The 19,501-nt window shown below is 40.2% G+C and overlaps 1 protein-coding gene and 1 pseudogene across 4 annotated transcripts in view; one reads left to right on the top strand and one right to left on the bottom strand.

The window, feature by feature from the left end:
• Window positions 1-19,501, top strand: part of ano3 (anoctamin 3) — a 511,995-nt gene that overhangs the window by 213,525 nt on the left and 278,969 nt on the right. The gene's annotated exons all lie outside the window — the stretch shown is intronic.
• LOC125459206 (eukaryotic translation initiation factor 1A, X-chromosomal-like) lies at window positions 6,068-6,600 on the bottom strand (annotated as a pseudogene).

Raw genomic sequence — 19,501 nt, 5'->3', positions numbered from 1 at the left:
CACAGTCAGCTAAGCAAAATTATTATTTTTTAAGCAAGTTAACAATTCAGTTAAAAAAACCCCGAAGAACTGCAGGTGCTAGAAGTCAGAAACAAAAACAAAAAATGCTGGAAAAACTCAGAAACGAAGAAGTCTCACTCGACCTGAAACATTAATTCTGCTTTCTCTTTGTAGACGCTGCCAGACCTGCCCAGTTTTTCCAACAATTTTTGTTTCTGTTTCTGACTTCCAGCATCTGCTGTTTTCTGTTTTTTTAAATGAATCGTTAACTTGCTTTATAAATAATAACATTACTTATCTGAATGTGCATTCATTGTGAGCTTTTATTTTCCACAAGTTTATCCTTACCATTACAACAACACAAGCACCTCCAGAAGATTGGAACAGAAACAGCACTGCGAAATCAAAACATGCACACACACTATCACACTGTGAGAATCACCCAGCTTTGATGAATCAAAACCTAAATACTTTAAAGTTGTTCAAAAACAATTCTAATTTTGACGTATATTTAATTCTGTCATGTCTTTTTGGCACCAAAAATCGAATGATGTCTGAAGTTCTGAGAGTTGTTAGCCTGGAAATTTGGGGTGCAGGTGAAACATTCTCCCACTTCATCAAATGGGTATAAGGACAATGGACAGTGTAATGCTTCTGAGGAAGTATCTCTAGATCTGAAACGTTAACTCTGATTTCTCTCCACAGATTCTGCCGAGACTTGCTGAGCTTTTCCAGAAATTTCAGTTTTTGCTTCTGGTTTTCTGCATCCACAGCTCTTTTGGATTTTATTTAATATTTCCACAGGTTGTTGCAGTGGAGTCAACCATTGCAGTCAGTTATAAGGATTTCATTCAACCTATGCATCTCCATTGAGGGCTTTACAGTGATGATGACTCAGTCAAGCGTTGAGACATCAGTAACTGGTGAAGCACATTCCAAATGTCTACCTGGGGACATATACTGAAATTAGCACATCCTTCTAACACTTAGGATCACAATTCATTAATCTTTCACTCCCAGTAATAATCTTTAATTTGCACTCACTTAGATTGGGTCACATTTGCTGTGAAAATACCAGTAAAAGTTAATGGTCATTATTTATAGGTAATTATTGCAGCAATTTTGAGTGACTGAGGTCAAGTGTGAATATCTGAGTTGGGCTGATCCAATATTAGTTTTGCCAAAACAGGCATTTGCTGTTAATCTCACACTGAAATGCATTGGTGAGTGTGAAGTTGTTCTATTTACAAGTTAAATTTGCCACAGAAATGTGTTTTGCCATTTCAAATGCAAGTATTCTTTGAACATTGCAGTCGTTGCTAATTAATGCATAAAAAATTGCCTCTGACACCGAAAATAGACTTTTACAAATGTCGTGTTTTACGGAATCGTAGATTCATTCAGAGCTAAGGAAGCCTTTCAGTCCATCGAGTCTGCACTACTCTAAATCTAAACCAGTCCCATTTCCAGCACTTGGCCCATAGCCTTCAATGTTATGGCAGCTCAAAAAATTCTCCAAGTATTTTTTAAAGATTGTGAGATTACTTGCCTCAACTGCCCTGCCAGGCAGTGCATTCCAGATTCCCACCACACACTTGATCCTCACATCCACTCTAAATCTCCCACCTATGATGACCCATGTGATTCAGGGAGAATCCTCTCTTTTATTCAAGACAGTTCCTTTAAGGATGAAATGAAGCTAGGATAATTCTGGATAAGTGGAGAATTAGTTTTCCTGGGTTGTAGCTCATTAGACTTTATGAGAGATACTATAACATCGAAACCCTACATTTTGGAAATATACCCTTTAGCCCAACAAGTCCACACTGACCCTTAGAGCATCCCACATGGACCCATTCCCCCCAACCCTAAACATCCCGTATACTATGGGCAATTTAGCATCTTTGGACTGTGGGAGGATACCAGACCACCCAAAAGAAATCCACGTAGACACAGGGAGAACGTGCGAACTCTACACAGTTGCCTGAGGGTAAAATCAAACCTGCGTCCGTGGTGTTGTGAGTAGCAGTGCTAACCACTGAGCCACCGTGCTGCTCCAGATTCTTGTGATCTGCGGTTTCTATGCTGGTGGTAGTTAAGGTGCAGAGAATAAATGCATCAAACACAGATAATATTGGAGAAATTCCAGATTTGACAGTATCTATACAGAGCGAAACAGAATTAACATTTCAGGTCCAGTACGATGCGTCTACAGAACTCTGCTGTCTGGAATTCTCCTGTTGGACTCAAAGCAAGGGTCTAGGCCTGAAACGTCAGCTTTTGTGCTCCTAAGATGCTGCTTAGCCTGCTGTGTTCATCCAGCTCCATACTTTGTTATCTCTGCTTCTAACTCAACAGATGCTCCCAAACATGCATAGTTTCTCCAGCATTCTCTACATTTATTTCAGATTCCCACAATTGCATTTAGGCTTAATCTCTGAAACTGCAGTTCAAATAATGGAATTCTTATGCGAGGAAGCCAACAAAAATCTCCAGAAGGGAGATGTGCTTTTGCTTACTATTTCAAAAGAAAATAAAATTCTTGGTGAAGCAATGTGTGAGGTAGCTGAGTATTTACGTCAGAGAATTAGACTGTGAGCCAGGTGTGTTGGTTGGTCAGTTCAAAGGAAGTTTGACAAACTACACTTCAGGACTATCGTGACCCAAGAGATAGATGCATGTGCCTTATTAACACTTACTATATCAAGAAACCATGGACAAACTACAACAGCCAGTAAAAATGTCTCAAGGGTCAAATCCAATGAGTGCAGAATGAGTGATCTTACAAGCTGAAGGCTGAGATAGTAAATCTGTGAGACTGTGCATGATACCACATATTGTGCATGAAATGATGGGAGTGTTTGTAAGTGTGTTATAACAATAACTGGGAGCAAGAGTAAAGCAATTCAATCTCTTGCCTCTCCTCCACCATTCAATACAATCATGGTTGATCTCATCTCATCCTCAATTCCACTTTCCTGTTTATTCCCATAATCCTTTCTCCCATTACTAATTAAAAGCTGTCTACCTCTTCCTTAAATTTAGTCTATGTCCGGTGTCCATGACACTCTAGGATAGTGAATTCCACAGGTTCATGACCCTTGGAGATTAGTAACTCCACCACACTTCTGTTTTACACCTGCTATCCCTTTGCCTGAAATTATGTTCCCTAGTTCTGGATTGCCCCACAAGGGGAAACATCCTTTCTACATTCACTTTTTCAATCACCTTCACCATCTTTTCACTTTTTAGATGTCCTCTCATTCTTCTAAACTCTCCCAAAACAAAAATTCCCCTCCTAAGACTAGCCTTTCATCCTTGGAAATCTATTGAATCTTTTCTGAATTGTCTCCAATGCAGTTACATCACTAATGGAGTGAGGGGACCAAAACTGTACACAGTATTCCAGATGTGGTCTTTGTTGTGTCAGTTAGTCAAAGCACAATTTGCCTGTTTTCAAAAAAAACTTTGAGTGTTAATTTCTGTTTTAGTTACTTTGATTTTAGTCAGTTTGTTGCAAAGAAAGTTTGAAAATATGAAATCCATGGGCCCTCACCTTCTCAGTAGCCTCCCGTGAGGCATCTTATCAAAGGCCTTTTGGAAGTCTAGATAGATAACATCTACTGGGTTTCCCTGGTCTAACCTACTTGTTACGTCTTCAAAGAATTCTAACAGGTTTGTCAGGCATGACCTCCCCTTACTAAATCCATGCTGACTTGTTCTAATCCGACCCTGCACTTCCAAGAATTTAGAAATCTCATCCTTAACGATGGATCCTAGACTTTTACCAACAACCGAGGTTAGGCTATTCAGTCTATAATTTTCTATCTTTTGTCTTGATCCTTTCTTGAAAAAGGGTGTTATAACAGCGATTTTCCAATCATCTGCGACTTTCCCTGACTCCAGTGACTTTTGAAAGATCACAACCAACGCTTCTGCTATTTCCTTAGCCACCTCCCTCAGAACTCTAGGATGTAGCCCATCGGGGCCAGGAGATTTATCAATTTTTTGACCTTTTAGCTTTTCCAGCACATTCCCTTTTGTAATACCTACCATACTCAACTCTACCCCTGACTCGCCTTAGTTGTTGGGATACTACTCATGTCTTCCACTGTGAAGAATGACGCAAAGTACTTATTAAGCTCTTCGGCTGTTTCCTTATCTCCCATCACTAGTCTTCCAGCATCAATTTGGAGCGGCCCAATGTCTACTTTTGCCTCTCGCTCGTTTCTTATGTATTGAAAGAAACTTTTACTATCATTTCTAATATTACTGGCTAGCCTACTTTCATATTCGATCCTCTCCTTCCTTATTCCTCTCTATGTTATCCTCTGTTTGTTTTTGTAGCCTTCTCAATCTTCTGATTTCCCATTGCTCTTGGCCACTTTATAGGCTCTCTCTTTTTTTTTGATACATTTCCTGACTTCCTTTGTCAGCCATGGCTGTCTAATTCCACCCCGGATAATCTTTCTTTACTTTGGGATGAACCTCTGTACTGTGTCCTCAATTATACCCAGAAACTCCTATCATTGTTGCTCTACTGTCTTCCCCGTGAGGCTCTGCTTCCAGTCGATTTTTGTGAGTTCCTCTCTCACGCCCCTGTAATTGCCTTTATTTAACTGTAACACCATTATATCCAATTTTGCCTTCTCTCTTTCAAGCTGCAGACTGAACTCTACCATATTATGATCACTGCCTCCTAAGTGTTCCCTTACTTTAAGATCTTTTATAAAGTCTGGCTCATTACATAGCACTAAGTCCAGAATAGCCTGTTCCCTTGTGGGCTCCATCACAAGCTGTCCCAAAAAGCCATCCTGTAAGCATTCCATGAATTCCCTTTCTTTGGATCCACCAGCAACATTATTCACCCAATCCACCTGCACATTGAAATCCCCCATGATCACTGTGACCTTGTCTTGCTGACATGCCCTATCTATTTCTTGGTGCATCTTGCACCCCTGGTCCTGATCACTGTTAGGAGGTTTGTACGTAATTCCCATTCTGGTTTTTTTTGTCTTTGTGGTTCCTCAACTCCACCCACACAGACTCCACATCATCTGACCCTATGTCATTCAGTGCCATAGATTTAATTTCATTCTTAACTAACAAGGCAACCCCACCCCCTGTGCCCACCTCGCTGTCTTTTCGATAAGTTGTAAGTCCTTGGATGTTTAACTGCTAGTCCTGAACTCCATGCAACAATGTCTCTGTGATGCCTACCACATCATAAACATTCAAGATGATTTGTGCTGTTAATTCATCTACTTTGTTATGAATACTACGAGCATTTAGGTAAAGTCCTTAATACTAACTTTCTTACCATTATTAGAGATATTGCAAATCATAAGATGTCCTAAGTTATCCTTCTGTTTTTCTGCATTCCTAGTCTGCCTTGAGCTTAAATCCACCTGTACACATGTTATCCTGCTGCTTATCTTCCCATTCAACTCCATATTCCCTGTCGCTTTCGCTTTCCCTTCCCCCCGACTCAGAAGTTTAAAGTCCTACTGACCACCCTATTTATCCTTTTCACTAGAACACTGGTTCCAGATCGGTTCAGGTGGAGACTCTCCCAACGGGACAGATCTCCCCAGTTCCAAAGCTGATGCCAGTGCCCTATGAAATGGAATCCCTCTTTCCCACACCAATCCCTTAGCCACGTGATTACTTCCGTAACTTTCTTTTCCTTATGCCAATTGGCACGTGGCTCTGGAATCCGGAGATTATGACCCTTGAAGACCTGTACTTCAATTTCCTTCCTAGTGCTTGATAATCCCTGAACAGGTCCTCTACCCTAGCTTTGCCGATGTTGTTAGTCCCAACATGGACCACAACAACTGGATCCTCCCCCTCCCGCTCCAATATCCTTTCAAGCCGGTCGGAGATGTCCCGCACCCTGGCACTGGGGTTTTTTTTGGAAATTTAACAATTTATTGTAAAGAACTGCACTTCCTACCAAATTGCACCTCACACAATCCTTTTTTCTTGATGAAAGAATATAAATATACACTAAAAGGCTTAAAACAAAAATTGTTACAGAATGGATTTTCGATGCATTATTCATAAATCAACTCATCCACAAAGAATGTTCATGTGAAATCCAAAAAAAGGAAATCACTTTGAAGAAAGCTTGGATACAAGCCTGGAATCCAAATTCAATCTCAATTTAAATATCATCAATGTCCTCATCATCATCCCCAATAACGTCAAACTGGATTTCATCATCATCACCAGGTCCAAACGTGCTGTTTCATTAATTTTTGAGTGCTCTGGAAGTTCACCATAGGCTTTTAAGTTTCTTGCCTCATCTGCTTTATTATTCAGGATGACATCAGCATTATTATCCTGGTAACCTCTCAATCCAACCAATATAATGTCTGACGTGTTTATCCAAACCTTCTTTCTCAACTTTCCTGGAATATGACAAAGTCTCTTCACACCATCAAAGCACATGGCCTCCAAACATCCATTTCCCAGCATCTTAATCACCTGGGCGTATTCCTGACCATCTTCTTTAAACACCAGCCCACGTTTCTCAGATTCATTTTCATTCAAACCATGTCGCCTATTTTTACCTCCCTTGCCTTTATTCTTGGGCATGGCATAGTGTGTGACTGCCTGCGGCCTCTGGCTACTCCTGGTCCCCTCAGTTGCTGGTCTCAATGGAGAATGTCAACAAAGGAGCTCTTATGGTATGGACTGCGTTTGGAGATTTTAAAGATGCAAAATTAAGAGACAATCTTGCCTCTTTTCTCTCAATCCAATCGTTCTCTCCTTCTCTTTGTTTCTTCTTATTTTGACATCAAATGATCAGATGTATAGATGGAGTAGACAGCCAGGCACTTTTTCCTAGGGTGGAGGTAGCTATTATGAGGGGCCATAGTTTTAAAGTGAGTGGAGGTAGAAATAGGGGAGATGACGGACGTCAGTACTTCACTCAGAGAGTGGTCGCAGCATGGAATGCATTGCCGGAATGAGTGGTGGAGTCAGCCTCATTAGGGGCATTTAAGCGGCTATTAGATCGGCATATGGATAATAGTATGGGCAGGGGTGGAGGTTAGATAGACCTTAGGTTTAGGGTAAAAGTTCGGCACAACATCGTGGGCCAAAGAGCCTGTACTGTGCCGTACTGGTCTATGTTCTACGTTCTAAATCCACCCCATTTTAAATTACTCACTGTTCAATCATTTTCCTATTGATGTTAGCAATCTCTGAATCTGACTGGTAAAGGAGGCAACTAAAGATGGCAAGCTCCAGCAAAATCTGGACTGATATTTTATTCTTGTGGCATCCACTTCTTGTAATACAGCAGTAATATTCTAGTCATTATGACCATGGGGCAAGTTCTGGTACTAACAGTCCATATAACCTCCCTTCTTGAATTGACAATAGCTCTGTGGTCAGTACAGTGGGTATTAATTCATTGCTTGCATTTGGAACTTCAGTTGTTTCACTGTAATAAGTTCCCTGCGGCAGTTCTGCCACTATGAGGCTGGATTACCAGATGCACTTGAAGGGCATTTTAAATTCTGGTCTTTACATAACTCTAGTAATTCCTGTACTATGGAGGTCCCGGATGTAATCAGTCAAAGGTCGGATCTTAGGTCTGAGGATGCCTGCAGGAATGCTTTATGCTTATCTAACTTGGCTTATGCACATTCTGTTGGTAATGATAAGCTGTTGGTCAATACATCATTAGAAGACTGCATTGTTAAAGCCAAATATTAGGTGTGCTATAAGATCCCTTTATTCTTAGAATATCAAACCCTTCCAGAAACTTTTCAGCTTCTATTTTAGCCTTCAAACTGGGAGATATCAGAGAGAGATAACTGGATTCCCCCACAAATCTGGGTAAATTGCATGACAAATGCAGAAATTGAAGATGAAAAATCACCTGAGTTAAATGAGGACTGTAAAGCCACAAAGCAGTATTTATTTACATAGAGTATAGTTTGTAGGAACCAATCACTATTCCATCGTTCAGTCAAAATTATGGTGATGCTAAGCTGTAGAAGATCAAATCTGCAGAAAGGCAAATTTATGGAAGCCATCACTCTTAAAGCTTATTTACACAAGGATAAATTGTATCCAACATGCAAAGTTAAGCTCAACCAAGAAAAATGCAAAAGAGAGGAAAAACATCTGATTTATGTATTTGATCGCAGGAAAGGCAGTCAGTATTGCTCAAGGAGAAGACACATTAATTAATGACTTGGAGACAGTAAGGACTGCAGATGCTGGAAGCCAGACTCAATAGATGTGAAATTGGAAAAGCACAGAAGGTCAGACAGCATTTGAAGCATAGGAAAGTCAACGTTTCAGGCCAAAGCCATTCCTCAGGACTGGGAAAGGAGCAGGCCATTCAGCCCCTCAAATCTGCTCTGTTATTCAGTAAGATCATGGATGGTCTGATTAGGACCTTAAATCCATTCTTCTGCCAACCGTTGATAACTTTTCATCTCCTTGCTCACCTGTATCCTAAAAATAGGCAAAAACACTTCGGCTGCCTTTTCAGAGAGTTTCAAGGACTCATGACACTCTGTGAGAACTTTTTTTTGCCTCGTCTCTGTTTTAAATGGGTGGGCTCTTTATTTTTAAACAGTAACCTGTAGTTCTAGATTCTCCATTAATTCTCCTATGTCCATTCCATGTCCATGCTGTTAAGACCCCTCAGTATTTTATACGCTTCAATCAAGGCACCATTTACTCTTCTAAACTCCAGAGAAGACATCCCCAGCCTGTACAACCTCAGTTACACTTCCTGCTGGGCTGTAAAAGTCCCACCAAAGCTGACACTCTGTTTCCTGTTAACCAGCTAATCTTGAACCTTTGCTAATATGCTGCTCTTTATGCTGTGATCTGAAAGTTTCTGCAATAATCTTTAATGTGACACCTTATAAGCTTGTGTTTTCAAATAAAGCTGTTGGACTATAACGAAAACAGAAGTTGCTGGAAAAGCTCAGCAGGTCTGGCAGCATCTGTGAAGGAAAAATAAAACAGAGTTAATGTTTTGGGTCTGGTGGCCCTTCCTCAGGGCAGAGGACTATACCTGGTGTTGAGTGATTTCTGACCTTGTCCAACCTGGTCCAACACTAGCTCCTGCACTTCATGGCTATCTTGACTTGGAAATAAATCACTGTTGCTTCATTGTTGCTGTGTCAAAGTCATGGAACTCCCTCCTGAACAGCATTGTTAGTGAACGTACAGCGAATGGACTGCAGCGGTTCAAGAAGGCAGGTCGCCACCGCGTTCTCAAGGGCAACTGAAGTACTGCGAGATGAATGGCCTAGGCCCGAAACGTCACTTTTTGTACTCCTGAGATGCTGCTTGGCCTACTGTGTTCATCCAGCTTCAAACTTTGTTATCTTGAAATACTGCGATCAGTTTTTGTCCCTTTATTTAAGAAAAGATACAATTTCATTGGAGGCAGTATGGAGAAGATTCACTGAGATGATCCCTGGTATGGAGAGATGTATTTACGAGTGTATGAATTCCTCCTCTCAGAGGGTTGAGAGCCTTTGGAACTCCTTGCCACAGAGAGCGGTAGGGGCAGAGTCCTTGTGTATTTTTAAGGCTTAGATCAGTGGATTCTTGATCAATGGGGGCATCAAAGGTTACAGTTGTGGGGAAAGGGCAGGGAAGTGGATGTGAGGAATGTGGATCCCAGTCATGGTCTTTATTGAATTACAGAGCAGGCCTGAGGGGCAGAGTGGCCTTCTCCTATTCTTAACTTTCATTTTTCTATGTACATGGGGCATTATCCCTTTTAACCTGAATTATTTTGATTACAGTAATATGCATTTTGTCTTAGAGAGCATAAGCTTAGATTAAACAAACCTTTTTTTACAGTTCTTTACAGACAAAGCTGTAGAGCTCACATTTATAATTTGCCTTCAAATTCAGCCTCTGTGATACAAAAGTAATTTTACAATGTTTTCCATTGCAAGTTTTCTCTTGGCTTTTCTATTTTGTTTTTATTTTGACTCACCCTGTTATGTTCAGTCTCTATCAATCTTTTAAAGCAGTCTCACTTTTGGGATATTATTGAGGATGTTATAAGTTGGTGTGACAGTTCCGATTTGTAACTTGTATCAGGCTGATTAAATAAATGAACAGCGCAAAGTGCTTTACAGATAACCATGCAATTTTACAAGTAAATAGAATAAAAATAAGTAATGGGCTGACATTTGCGCTGAATTACATTCATTTACTGGACAGAATTTTTCATTAAATGAGAATCATCGAGCGTTTGTTTTATGTCTTCTAGCTGATAACTGATTGAGTTGAGCAAATGGTAATCAGTATGCTTCAACGGTATTCCTTTTGTAATAATTTAAAAACTAAAATCAGTCACATTCCCCATTTCGTAAATCAAAGTTGAACAGCCTGGTAGGTGCAGTTAAAGCTGATTGAATAAGAGTTTTTGCTGAATGATGTTTTCTTGTTTCTCTGAAATAAAGACATGTTATCAAAGCTTTTCATCTTGCATGTATCAGGAGAAGTGGAAAATTCAAAGGTAACACCAATTTATACTGCATGAGAAAGGGTTGCTGATTGAATGGCAAGTTGATTCTGAATGGATTGAAGTGTTGCCAATGGGCATGCAGCAGGGAATTTCAATCTGCTCTTTCATTCTTGAGTCTTTCATTCCTGTGCTTCAGCTGGAAACTGTATACCCATTACTACACTTTGTCATAGATTTTACATTTGTGACTATAGTTACACTTGCTCTTTGCACTTAAGCCTCTGTTTCAATAGTATTTTCTTTTGTACTTGTCTTATGTATCTAGTCTATGGCTCACTTATAAGGTTGGGGTTATGTTGATTTATGCTGCTAACAGCTAGAAAGGCATAATTTGGCTTTAGTGATTGCCAGAGCATCTAGCCCTTCATCAACAAAATTCTTTCATAAGATTTGGGTATCTATTGCCTATTATTAATCACCCAGAGTCCTGTTAAGAGTCAATCACATTCCATAAGACCATAAGACATAGGAGTGGAAGTAAGGCCATTCGGCCCATCAAGTCCACTCCGCCGTTTAAATCATGGCTGATGGGCATTTCAAATCCACTTCCCTGCACTCTCACATTCATGAGTCATATGTAGACAAACCAGATTTCCTTCCTAAAAGGACATTAGTGGTGGCTTTGTCCATGATTGTATCAAAATTTCAGTCTTCAATCCATCTGATCTGTGGTCTGTTACCCCTGAAGACTTCCAATTTAGGTCCAGTGCTCCACTGAATGTAAGAAATACGATCAAAAGTGGTGCGTATGACTCTTGGAATTTGCTTCACTGCTTTGAAAGAAAATCAAAAACTTCCTAACTAAAAAAAATTAAATCCCCGCAGTTTTAAAGTGGCAACATGCCACACCAGTTACCAAATGTTCAATTCTTTCAAATCCCTTTCACTGTGATATGAACAGAGACATTATATTGTTTAAACAATGAATTAACGCTGTAATTCAGACATTGAGCTTTGTAGATCTTCCAAATAATAGAGCATTCCATTAGGTTACAGAGTGAAGTCGAAAGCATTAAGAAAAGGAGTGGGATTCTGGTAAGCTATTGTAGGATAGGCTGTATTCATGAATCCTTTTTACTTATTACCTCGTTTCTTTGTAAAATGCCTGCCGAGGATGCAATCTGCAATCGCATAACTCTTTGTTGCTGTATCAAACTGGTTGAATTTACCAGAATTGAGAAAAATCAGAATGTCACCAAAAATTACGAAGCTATTTGCATTAAATATACTTTTTAAGTGTAATTTCACTTCCTGTCATGTACAAAATGTTTTGTTATTATCCTTGCCTTTATCAATTAATTTCACATTGTCCTTTTCCTTCGACTTCACTGCCATCCTGCTCATTCCAAATACCTCCCTCCATATATTATTTTCCACCCATTCTCAGTAGCCTGTTAATGTTACCATCTTAAAAAGCCTGTTGAAATCAAAGGCATTAATTACAGACAATGTCATCTCCAATTAACTCCTCTGCATCCTGCGACCACTTCAAATCCCAGTCATTCTTCTTTCATCACTTGTGAAATATTCCTCTTCCCTGTTTCACCTTGAACTATACTTTCATTTCTATTTTCTTATCAATGTATTCAAGGAGGTTGCAACAAGAGCAGATGCAACTTGAACCTAGGTCTCCTAGTCCAGAGGTATTAAAATTGCCACTACCGTGCTAGAACCCCTAAATATTTTCTAACAAACTTGTTCAGAGGTGTTATTATAATACCTCTGGAGCAGGTGAGACTGGACCTCCAGGCTCAGAGGTAAGGCCACTACCATTGTGCCTCTGCTTAGACTTTATCTTCACATTTGCAATAACATTTCAACAGCTACTGATTTGCTTAATCACTCACTCCTCTGTGCAATAATCCCCGCTAAACATTTATTCCTTATCAAGTTGGTAATTTCCCATGTGGCTATGTTTTTACTTTATCAAGTTCAAAAGTCAGAGACTGGAATGTACCTGGAGGTCAAAGGATTTAGGTATCAATAATCTGGTAAATATCAGTGTCAAACACTCTGATGGACCTCAATATAAGACCATAAGAAATAGGAATGAGAATCAGTCATCTGTCCCCTTGAGCCACTCTGCCATTCAGTTATATCCGATATTCCTCACATCCTGTCCTTTCCCCAGAACCTTCAATTCTCCTATTGATCAGGAATCTATCTATCTCAGCCTTAAATATACACAAGGACTCTGCCCCTACAGCTTTTCGTGACAAGGAGTTCCAAAGACTCACATCCCTCTGAGAAAAGAAATTTCTCCTCATCTTAGTCTTAAGTTGGCACCCCTTTATTCCAAGACTGTGTCTCCTGGTCCTAGACTCTCCCATGGAGGGAAACATCCTCTCAGCATCCTGAGGAAGGGTCACTTGACCTGAAATATTAACTCTGCTTTCTCTCCATTGATGCTGCCAGACCTGCTGACCTTTTCCAGCAATTTCTGTTTTTGTTTCTGATTTACAACACATGCAGCTCTTTCAGTTTTTCTCTTGGCGTTAACCCTGTCAAGCCCCTTATGTATTTGATTTGTTTCAATGAAATCACATCTCATTTTCCTAAACTCCAGTGAGAAGAGTGCCAACCTGTTCAGTCTTTTCTCTTTAAACAATCCCTCCACACCAGGGTCATCCTAGTGTACCTCCTCTGAACTGCCTCCAATGGAGTGATATCTTTCTTTAAATAAGGGGACCAAACCTGCTTAAAGTATTCCAGATGGGGTGTCTCACCAACGCCTTGTACTTTTGCAGTAAGAATTTCAAGCATTTATACTCCAAATCCCTTGAGATAAGGGCTAATCCATTAGCCTTGTGGCTGCTGCACATATGTGCTAACGTTCTGTGTTTGTGCACAAGTACTCCCAAGTTCCTTTGTGTTGTAACTTTCTGCAGTTTTTTTTTCCCATTTAAGCAATATACTGTTATTCTGTTCTCCCTTCCAAAATGAACAATTTTGCATTTTTTCACATTATACTCTTCTTGTCAACTTCTGTTCACTTAATTAAGCTGTCCGTATATTCCTGTAAACTCTTGTTTATCACTCTCACAACAACTGCCTTGACATCTATTTTAATGTTATGTGCAAATTTGGCTACAGTACATTCACCTCCTTCCCCTGTCACTAATATATATTGTAAACAGTTCCAGCAGTGATCGCAGTGGAACCCTATGGATTAGAGGTCACCAACCTGAAAAAGAAACCATTATCTTCAATTTCTGTTTCCTCCCAATTCTCTATCCTTGCTAATATATGACCTCCAACAACATAGGCTCTTACCTTAAACCGTAACCTTGCCAAACATCTTCTGAAAGCCTAATACAGCATATCTACTGGTTCCCCACTATCCACTCTGGTTGTGACTTCCTCAAAAGTAAACTCTAATAGATTATTCAGATATGATATCCCTGTCGTGAAACCATGCTGACTCTGCTTGATTAGATTATAATTTTCCACTGTTGCCTGTTGAAAATACTCACTGGAAAGCAAACATAACCCCTGAATCTGAGACTTCGCTGTCGTTCTCTTGTATTTCCCATGATGTCATCATGCCCTTTGCAATTTGCCAGAGAATCATGGAAGTGTGATTTTACAGAAGGAGGCCATTTTTTCTAAGCCTGTCTGCAACAGCTTATAAAATGTTCATCATTGCTGACTCCCAATCTTGTGCCTTCTTCCTATATTTTTGCACATTATTTCCATTGAAATAACCATCCAGTACCTCAATTGAACCAACTACTTGCTGTGTGAACTTTTTAATTTTTACTTCACATTTGCTTCTTTGGAAAAACATTTCAAATCTGTGCCCTCTGTTTCTGGATCATTTTTTCAAGCCTGAACAGTTTTTCCCTGTCTACACTGCCAAGCCCTGCTCATGATTTTGAAAACCTTGATCAGGTTTCCTCTCAATTTTCTTCTCTCCAAGAAGAACAGTTGCAACTTCTTCCAACTATCCTTATAACCAAAATTTATCATCCCTGGAACTTTTCTACTTAATTGCTTCTGCATTCTTTTCATTTCATTCTCACCTTTCCTGTCAGGTAGGTACCCAGACAGTACGCAATGCTGCAGTTGAGGCCTAACAAGTGTTTTATACACGTTCAACACTACCTGTTTGCTGTTGTACTCAGTGCTCCTATCAAAAGAGCAGAAGACACTGTTTGCTTTATTCATTAATCTCTCAACCTCTCCTGCCACTTTCAATGATCTCTTACAAACACTCCCAGCTCACTCTGCACTTGTACTCCCTTTAGAATTGTAACTGTTCTTTTCTATTGCCTTTCAATGGTTTTCCAACCAAAATGCTTCACCTCACATTTCTCTGCATCGAACTCCATCTCCCTCCAATCTACCCGCTCCACCACTTGTCAGTGGTTCTTTTGAAGTTCAACACTGTCTACCTCGCGGTTTAAAATACCATGTCGTCTGCAAACTTTGAGATAATACCCAGCACTCCCAAGATGTAAATTATTAACAAATATCATGGAAACCAATACTATTCCCTGGGACACTCCAGTACAAACCTTTCCGCAGCCCAAAAACAGCCGTTGACCGCCGCCCTCTGTTTCCTATCACACGGCTAATTTTGTAATCACGTTGCCACTGTCCTATTTTATTCCATGACCTAAAATTTTCCTCACAAGTCTGCCATGTGGCTCTTTAGCAAAGGCCTTCTGGAAGTCTATGTATTCAAAATCAACAGCACTACACTCATCAAGCCTTTCTGTTCCCTCTTGAAAAATTCCAGCAAATCAGTTTAACTGATTCCCCTTTAGAAATCCATGGTGACGCTTCCTAATCAAAGTATCTTGTTGCATTTGAGTTCTAATTCAACCTGCATAATTGTCTCCAGAAGGTTCCTTATCAGTGTACTTAATTGACTGGTCTGTGATTGTTGGGCTAATCCTTGCAACTTTTCTTGATCAAGACATTAATCCCTGACCTAGGGAAGTCTACAAGATTGAGGCCAGTGTCCCTCCGATTTCACTTCCTTCAGAATCCTTCGATGCATCTCATCCAACACTGCTTCCTGATCGATTATTGCCCCTTCTAATGAGAGTTTCTCTGTCATTCTCTGTTTTTGCCAATATCTCCCCAAAATCAATTTCATAGTAACCTGTGTTGATGTGGACAGCATTCCTATGATTCCCTGCACCCACTTTGACTGCTGCAGCATTTGATGAGGTTGACCAAACCATCCCTGGTGATATATAGCCCTGTTGCTTGTTGTGGCTGTTAAGAGCTTTTAGAATGGTTCCACTTTTGTTATTCCATGACTCTTCAATGTTTTGGTTGACAGCCAATTATGGACATAGATAAAACATAGAAAAGTACAGCACAGTACAGGCCCTTCGGCCCATGATGTTGTGCCGTGGAATATTCCTAATCCAAACTTAAAATAACCTAACCTACATTTCCCTCAATTCACTGCTGTCCATGTGCATGTCCAGCAGTCGCTTAAATGTCACTAATGACTCTGCTTCCACGACTATCACTGGTAAACTATTCCATGCGCTCACAACTCTCTGGGTGAAGAATCTCCCTCTGACGTCTCTTCTATACCTTCCTCCAAACACCTTAAAACTATGACCCCTTGTGGCAGTCAATCCTGCCCTGGGGAAGAGTCTGGGGAACCAGACAATATTGTGGCCAATTTTCATTTCGCTCAAACCAAAGCCATAACTCTGAGAATTTTTAAGAAATAGCTCCGGGATGTGGGCATCACGGGCTTGGTCAGCATTATTGGCCATTTCTATTACCCCAGAGGGCACTTAAGAGTCAAACACATTGCTGTGGGTCTGGAGTCACATGTAGGCCAAACCAGGTATAGATCCTTCTTTCCTTGGCAATTGACAATGGTTTCAATGAGAATCTTAATTCCAGACTTGTATTGAATCCAAATTCCACCATCTGCCATAGTGGGATATGAACGCAGGCCCCCGGAACATTATCTGGGTTTTTATATTAATGGTCCAATGATAATATCATGAAGCCGTTGCTACCAGGGGAGCAACTGAAGATTTAGTTTGTCATCTAAGTTGGAGCATTTTGTTTCCAATGTAGTTATTTTTAAGTCAACCTGCTCAGAGATGCTGTGACACACCTCTCGAGCAGGTGGAACTTAAAAACCTGAGATTCTTGGATCAGAGGAAAGGATAGCACCACCCTGTCACTGGAGCCCCTAATTTTTTTTTCTGAAGTTCACTTATACCTTTGCCCTCAGTGGATACTTTTGAGAAATCCTGAATTAATCATTGTGTCAATAATAGTTTATGCTAATAAGACACCAGTCAAATTTACTGAGATTCTTGTGGATTAGAAATGGATGAATAGAAGCAAGTTCTCCTAAAATTACTTAATAAGGCCACTCAGAAAGGATTTGCAATTAAAATGAAAGCCCTGGTGGTTTCAAATAAAATTGTGAAGTATGTTATTAATTGGCTGGGTAATGAAAAAGCTGATCCTAGTTACCAATAGGAAAGGCTCTAATTACTGAGTCCTAACTAGCCTCAGAGGAATGGCGTTTGTGTTTGTGTTGTACAAAATACTGACTTTAGAGGAATTTGAAGAAAGAATATATTAGCATGCAAGGTGGGAAGAGTATCTACGAGAAGGATATTTAGTAAATTGCACTTTTATCACCCTTGAAATTGAGAAAAATAAGGGACAGAGCCAGAAAGCAGGAAACCACAGGCCTGGTAGCTTAACATTTGTCATCAGGAAAATGTTAGGAGCTAACATTAAAGATATTCTAACAAGGGTGCCTGAATAATTTCAAGGTGACAAGGTAGACCCAACATGGTTCGTCAAAGAGGGGTTTTATTTTATTCATTTGTGGGATGAGGGTGTCACAGGTTGAGAGTCACATGTACACCTGATCGGGTAAGGATGGTTGGGAGGCAATGGCCTAGTGGTATTATCGCCGAACTGTTAATCCAGAAACCCAGATAACATTCCGGGGTTCCAGGTTTGAATCCCACCACAGCAGATGGTAGGATTTGAATTCAATAAGTATCTGGAATTAAGGGTCTAATGATAACCAGGAATCCATTGTTGATTACAAACAATGAAGCTGGATGAACACAGCAGGCCAAGCAGCATCTTAGGAGCACAAAAGCTGACGTTTCAGGCCTAGACTCACTCTGATGAAGGGTCTAGGCCCGAAACATCAGCTTTTGTGCTCCTAAGATGCTGCTTGACCTGCTGTGTTCATCCAGCCTCACACTTTGTTATCTTGGATTCTCCAGCATCTACAGTTCCCATTATCTCTGATTCATTGTTGATTGTTGGGAAAAAAAACCCATCAGGCTCACTAATGTCCTTTAGGAAAGGAAACTGCCATTCTTACCTGGTGTGGTCTAAACGTAACTCCAGACCCACAGCAATGTGGTTGACTCTTAACAGCCCTCTGGGAAATTAGTCATGGGCAATAAATGCTGGCCTCGCCAGTAACACCCTCATCCTGTAGATGAATGAGTTAAAGAAAAACACAGTGTGGAGCTAGAGGAACACAGCAGGCCAGGCAGCATCAGAGAAGCAGGAAAGTTGACATTTTGGATCAGGATCCTTCTTCTCTATTTCTGAAAAAGGGTCCCGACCCAAAACGTCAACTTTTCTGCTCCTCTGTTGCTGCCTGGTCTGCTGTGTTCTTACCGCTCCACATCTTGTTATCTCTGACTCCAGCATGTGCAGTTCTTGCTATCCCCAGGTAAGGATGGCAGTTTCCCTGAAGGGCATTAATAAACCAGGTCATGATTAACTAATTTATTGGAGTGAATGTATTGTATTTAGATTTCCAGAAGACATTTGTTATGGTACGATATCAAATGCTTTACAGAAAAGTAAAAGCCCATGCTACAGGGGACAACTTACTGACACAGATAGAAAATTTGTTGACTATTTGGAAGCAGAGAGTAGGAATAAATTGGTCTTTTTTTTCAGGTTGGCAGAATATGCTTTGCCTTGAGGGTCAGCACTAGAGTCTGAAATGTGTACAAGTTATAAAGATGATTTGAATGAAGGGACAGAAGGCATGGTCAATAAATTTGCTGATGACACAAATACAGCTCAGGAAATAAGGTGTGAGGAAGGCAAAAGGAGCTGACAAAGGGATAAAGATAGGTTAGGTGATTGAGCAAAGATCCGGCAAATGGAACATAATGTGGGAAAGTGAAGCTGTCCATTTTGGCAAATGAAGAATATTATCTAATGCAGAGAGATTTGGCAGTCCCAGAAGTGCAGAAGGTTAGTATGTGGGTCCAGCAAGTGATCAGGAAAGCTAATACAATGTTATATTTTAGTGTGAGGAGAATTGAATGCAAGAGTAGGAAGATTACACATTGTTTATACAGGGCTGTTTATACAGGGCAATGGTGAGATGGTCCCTATCTACCATACTGGTCACTGCACTCACAGAAAGAAGTTAATGCGTTGATAGCAGTTCTTGGAAAGTTTGCTGGACCAACACCTAGCATGAGTGAAACACCATATGAAGAAAGGCTAGACATATAAGGAAGAGGTGAGGGGGCAGAGAGAACTTAATTGAAACATATAAGATCCTTTGGGGACTTGACTGGGTGGATTTGAAAGAATGTTACCTCTGATGGGAGAATCTAGAACTAGGAGTCATTAATTAAAATAAGGAGGTATCTGTTTAAAGCAGTGATGAGTAAAGAAAAAAAAACTCTCAGATGGTGCTGAGTCTTTGAAATTCCCTTCATCAAAATGCAGAATCTTTAAATATTTTTAAGGCAGAGGCAGAGAGATTCTTGATGACTAAGAGGCTGATAGATTATTGGGGATATGCAGAATGTAAAGTTGAGGTTAAAAACAGTCACGATCTTGTTGAATAGTGGAGCAAGCAAGAGAAGGGCCGAGTGGCCTACTCTACTTCATAAGTCTGTTAGAAATTCACATCTTCACATCAAATTTTGAAACATCCTGTCCCAAGTATTTATAGTTATGGCTATTTAAATTCAAGAT

The sequence above is a fragment of the Stegostoma tigrinum genome, chromosome 17 (assembly GCF_030684315.1).
Source record: "Stegostoma tigrinum isolate sSteTig4 chromosome 17, sSteTig4.hap1, whole genome shotgun sequence".
Taxonomy (NCBI): Eukaryota; Metazoa; Chordata; class Chondrichthyes; order Orectolobiformes; family Stegostomatidae; genus Stegostoma; species Stegostoma tigrinum.
The sequence above is the reverse complement of the archived record's forward strand: the minus strand, read 5'-3'. Positions and strand labels throughout refer to the sequence as shown.